This window comes from Triticum dicoccoides, chromosome 2A, assembly GCF_002162155.2.
Source record: "Triticum dicoccoides isolate Atlit2015 ecotype Zavitan chromosome 2A, WEW_v2.0, whole genome shotgun sequence".
NCBI lineage: Eukaryota > Viridiplantae > Streptophyta > Magnoliopsida > Poales > Poaceae > Triticum > Triticum dicoccoides.
In genome coordinates this window covers 203569178-203575383 of record NC_041382.1, presented here as the reverse complement: position 1 = coordinate 203575383, position 6206 = coordinate 203569178, and positions in this window count along the sequence as shown.

The window sequence follows — 6206 nt, the reverse complement described above, 5'->3', positions numbered from 1 at the left end:
AACAGGAAGATTAACCCCCAGTTGAGTCAAGTGATTATGATACCCAGACATTTTGAGTATATGTTCACTGACAGAACTATTCTCCTCCATCTTGCAGCTATAGAACTTATTGGAGACTTGATATCTCTCAATCCGGGCATTTGCTTGAAATATTAACTTCAACTCCTGGAACATCTCATATGCTCCAGGACGTTCAAAACGTCGTTGAAGTCCCAATTCTAAGCCGTAAAGCATGGCACACTGAACTATCGAGTAGTCATCAGCTTTGCTCTGCCAGACGTTCATAACATCTGGTGTTGCTCCAGCAGCAGGCCTGGCACCCAGCGGTGCTTCCAGGACGTAATTATTCTGTGCAGCAATGAGGATAATCCTCAAGTTACGGACCCAGTCCGTGTAATTGCTACCATCATCTTTCAACTTTGCTTTCTCAAGGAACGCATTAAAATTCAACGGAACAACAACACGAGCCATCTATCTACAATTAAACATAGACAAGCAAGATACTATCAGGTACTAAGTTCATGATAAATTTAAGTTCAATTAATCATATTACTTAAGAACTCCCACTTAGAAAGATATCCCTCTAATCCTCTTAAGTGATCACATGATCCGAATCAACTAAACCATGTCCGATCATCACGTGAGATGGAGTAGTTTTCAATGGTGAACATCAATATGTTGATCATATCTACAATATGATTCACGCTCGACCTTTCGGTCTCCGTGTTCCGAGGCCATATCTGTTATATGCTAGGCTCGTCAAGTTAAACCTGAGTATTCCGCATGTGCAACTATTTTTCACCCGTTGTATTTGAACGTAGAGCCTATCACACCCGATCATCACGTGGTGTCTCAGCACGAAGAACTTTCGCAACGGTGCATACTCAGGGAGAACACTTATAATTTGATAATTTAGTGAGGGATCATCTTATAATGCTACCGTCAATCAAAGCAAGATAAGATGCATAAAAGATAAACATCACATGTAATCAATAGAAGTGATATGATATGGCCATCATCATCTTGTGCTTGTGATCTCCATCTTCGAAACACCATCATGATCACCATCGTCACCGGCGCGACACCTTGATCACCATCGTAGCATCGTTGTCGTCTCGCCAATCTTATGCTTCCACGACTATCGCTACCGCTTAGTGATAAAGTAAAGCATTACAGCGCAATTGCATTGCTTACAATAAAGTGACAACCATATGGATCCTGCCAGTTGCCGATAACTCGGTTACAAAACATGATCATCTCATACAATAAAATTTAGCATCATGTATTGACCATATCACATCACAACATGCCCTGCAAAAACAAGTTAGACGTCCTCTACTTTGTTGTTGCAAGTTTTACGTGGCTGCTACGGGCTTAGCAAGAACCGTTCTTACCTACGCATCAAAACCACAACGATAGTTTGTCAAGTTGGTGCTGTTTTAAACTTCGCAAGGACCGGGCGTAGCCACACTTGGTTCAACTAAAGTTGGAGAAACTGACACCCGCCAGCCACCTGTGTGCAAAGCATGTCGGTAGAACCAGTCTCACATAAGCGTACGCGTAATGTCGGTCCGGGCCGCTTCATCCAACAATACCGCCGAACCAAAGTATGACATGCTGGTAAGCAGTATGACTTATATCGCCCACAACTCACTTGTATTCTACTCATGCACAACATCAACGCATAAAACCTAGGCTCAGATGCCACTGTTGGGGAACGTAGTAATTTCAAAAAAATTCCTACGCACACGCAAGATCATGGTGATGCATAGCAACGAGAGGGGAGAGTGTTGTCTACGTACCCTCGTAGACCGGAAGCGGAAGCGTTAGCACAACGCGGTTGATGTAGTCGTACGTCTTCACGGCCCGACCGATCAAGCACCGAAACTACGACACCTCCGAGTTCTAGCACACGTTCAGCTCGATGACGATCCCCGGACTCCGATCCAACAAAGTGTCGGTGAAGAGTTCCGTCAGCACGATGGCGTGGTGAAGATCTTGATGTTCTACCGTCGCAGGGCTTCGCCTAAGCACTGCTACAATATTATCGAGGATTATGGTGGAGGGGGGCACCGCACACGGCTAAGAGAACGATCACGAAGATCAACTTGTGTGTCTAGAGATGCCCCCCTGCCCCTATATATAAAGGAGCAAGGGGGAGGCCGGCCGGCCCTTGAGGCGCGCCAAGGAGGGGGGAGTCCTCCTCCTAGTAGGAGTAGGACTCCCCTTTCCTAGTCCAACTAGGAAGAGGGAATGGGGAAGGAAAGAGAGGGAGAGGGAGAGGGAAAGAGGGGCCGCGCCCCCTCCCCTAGTCCAATTTGGACTCCCCATGGGAGGGGGCACGCCACCTCTTGGTCTGCTGCCCTCTCTCTCCCCTTAGGCCCACTAAGGCCCAATACTTCCCCGGGGGGTTCCGGTAACCCTTCCGGCACTCCGGTTTTCTCCGAAATCACCCGAAACACTTCCGGTGTCCGAATATAGCCGTCCAATATATCGATCTTTATGTCTCGACCATTTCGAGACTCCTCGTCATGTCCGTGATCATATCCGGGACTCCGAACAACATTCGGTACATCAAAATATATAAACTCATAATGAAACTGTCATCATAACGTTAAGCGTGCGGACCTTACGGGTTCGAGAACAATGTAGACATGACCGAGACACGTCTCCGGTCAATAACCAATAGCGGAACCTAGATGCTCATATTGGCTCCCACATATTCTACGAAGATCTTTTATCGATCAGACCGCATAACAACATATGTTGTTCCCTTTGTCATCGGTATGTTACTTGCCCGAGATTTGATCGTCGGTATCTCAATACCTAGTTCAATCTCGTTATCGGCAAGTCTCTTTACTCGTTCCGTAATACATCATCCCGCACCTAACTTATTAGTTGCAATGTTTGCAAGGCTTATGTGATGTGCATTACCGAGAGGGCCCAGAGATACCTCTCCGACAATCGGAGTGACAAATCCTAATCTCAAAATACGCCAACCCAACAAGTACCTTCGGAGACACCTGTAGAGCACCTTTATAATCACCCAGTTACGTTGTGACGTTTGGTAGCACACAAAGTGTTCCTCCGGTAAATGGGAGTTGCATAATCTCATAGTCATAGGAACATGTATAAGTCATGAAGAAAGCAATAGCAACAAACTAAACGATCAAGTGCTAAGCTAATGAAAAGGATCAAGTCAATCACATCATTCTCCTAATGATGTGATCCCGTTAATCAAATGACAACTCATGTCTATGGTTAGGAAACATAACCATCTTTGATCAACGAGCTAGTCAAGTAGAGGCATACTAGTGACACTATGTTTGTCTATGTATTCACACGTGTATTATGTTTCCGGTTAATACAATTCTAGCATGAATAATAAACATTTATCATGATATAAGGAAATAAATAATAACTTTATTATTGCCTCTAGGGCATATCTCCTTCACTTGGATACATATAGTCATTACACATAATTTGTGATTTTACTATGGATATTGATCCTTAATTCGGCCACCCGTGCCCGCATTAAGGCTCGGGGGCTACTGGGCTTCGGGCTTATTATTTACAAATATTAAAGGGGCACATCGATCCTCTGATCTAGTATTGCCACCCGACCAGTGTCTCGGGGGCTACTGCATTGCCTATCCAATGCAGAAAATTTTAAGTGCAATACAGTTCCGAGGAGATTTTGATCCTCAGGTTGGTCGGCCGCACCCAACCTGAGTCTCGAGGACTGAGCACGCCGCTTTTTGTGTCCCAAAGTATCCTGCCGAGCTTGGACTTGATCCTTAGGCCGATTTTACAAATCAACCTGAGTCTCAGCGGCTACTGGGATCAGTAGTCTTACGTCATCCTTCAAGTGCATCTCGGGTTTTAAACCGATACACACCTTGAGGGCTATTGGCTATATATCTTGGCAGAGAATAAATTGCACCAATCAAAAATATTGACAAAAATCGGCCCACATTCAGGGTGGTGCACCACCTCGGAAGCAGTCCGGCATAAAGCTCGGGCGCTAGTGGCTGGATCCACAGAGGGCATTTCCGGCATTAAGCTCGGCTAAACTCCTTCAAACTTCTTTGAACCAAGGTGATTTACGACACCTCAGATACAGTCCGGCGTTGTAGCTCAGATATAGTCCGGCGTTGGAGCTCGGATACAGTCTGGCGTTGGAGCTCGGATACAGTCCGGCGTTGGAGCTTGGATACATAGTCTGGCGTTGGAGCTCGGATACATTCCAGCATTAGAGCTGGGAAGCGGTCCGGCGTTGGTGCTCGGCTGCAAAAGATACCTCGAATGCAGTCCGACATTGGAGCTCGGACACAAGAGGACGCTGCCGCCCGGGAACAACTTCAAACCCGAGGTGTGGCATAAAAATAACAAGGCATTGATAAAGGCCGGAAACTTAAAGGGGCTCCTCGGATACCCGACGTGTAAACTCGTCGAATGCATTTCGGCGATCCTCAAGATTGAAGATAAGAAGATTTGTTGAACCAATTTTCAAGACCGACGACCGAAGATGAAGAACGGTTCGGAAGAATCAAGGAGTGTCCCTAACTTGAAGACCGGTTCAGGGGGCTACTGACGGTGTCCTGGACTAGGGGGTACTCACCACGTCGTCTCCCGATCTGTTAGATTGGGCCGAGGACCCCCATGGCCGTATACTCATGGGCCAGTTCGGACAGCTGCCGCATACAAGGAAGATTCCACAAGACTTGGCGATCAAGACAAGGACTCCTCCCCACCGGCGTATTCGGCTAGGATTCTTGTTATCCTAGGCCTCTGGTGCATTATATAAACCGAGGCCAGGCTAGTCGATAGATCAGATACAACAATCATACCATAGGCTAGCTTTTAGGGTTTAGCCTCTCCGATCTCGTGGTAGATCAACTCTTGTAATACCCATATCATCAATATCAATCAAGCAGGACGTAGGGTTTTACCTCCATCAAGAGGGCCCGAACCTGGGTAAAACATTGTGTCCCCTGCCTCTTGTTACCATCCGGCCTAGACGCACAATACGGGACCCCCTACCCGAGATCCGCCGGTTTTGACACCGACAGGTTGTATCTGTGGACTAAACTGCAGAATGCTAGAAGGGAAGGGGAAAGCCTAGCCTATCGAAGACTAGCATCTTCTAGAAACCACCATCTTGCAGCAACAGGAGTGAGTAGAGTAGCGTAAAGTAAAGTAGTAGTAATGTTTTCAACCTCGGCCAGAGATCCTTTCTCGACTCCCTGCGAGAAAGCAATCCCAGAGCCATACTATCCAAGTGTCAACACATTCCAAAACTCATCACCATCCAGTTCTCATCACGAGTATCCAGTTCTAGTTGTATCGATCGGGACACAACTCCAAGTGTCCGTTACCGTAGGACAGGCTATCGATAGATGTTTTCTTCCCTGCAGGGGTGCACCAACTTACCCACCATGCTCGATTAACTCCGGCCGGACACACTTTCCTGGGTCATGCCCGGCCTCGGCCAAACAATACGCCGCAACCCGACCTAGGCTTAATAGAGAGGCCAGCACGCCGGACTAAACCTATGCCCCCAGGGGTCATGGGCCATCTCCCCGGGAACTCCTGCATGTTGCGTACGCGGCCGGTGAGCAGACCTAGCTACCTCCTTCAACAAGGCAGGAGCTTACGCAATCCAACCCGGCGTGCGCGCTCAGTCGCTGACGTCTATTAAGCTTCGGCTGATGTATACGACACAGAACGCCCATACTATGCCCACGTGATGGTTAGTGCTATCAGGCCAGAGGCCCCTCGGATCAAATATCCAAACCGTAGTGGATTAGGAGCACGCGGTAACGAGCATAGACTCACAATCGATGTAACCCCCTCGCCCCGTCTCGAGTACTTGCGGCAAGGGCTAAGAATGCCTGGCCACGCCTCGTAAGTATCTCGCAGGCACCTTCCAGGTCAACCTGACTCCACATCACTCGCTATTAAGCTCGCGCGGGTACCCTCAGGGCCGACCCGTCTTTAGTAACATGGCTCAGTGCAAAGTCATAGTAACCATAGTAATTGTGTGTCTAACACCAAGGGGAAAACCCGAGGATCACCCCCGATGAATCCCACTCGATGTTATCATCAAGGTGAACGTAAGAGGATCCACCCTCGAGGTTCACATTTGATGGGTTGCACGACAGAGCCGTAACGAAAGTGGTTAAGGAGGAAATCACCCTCGATGA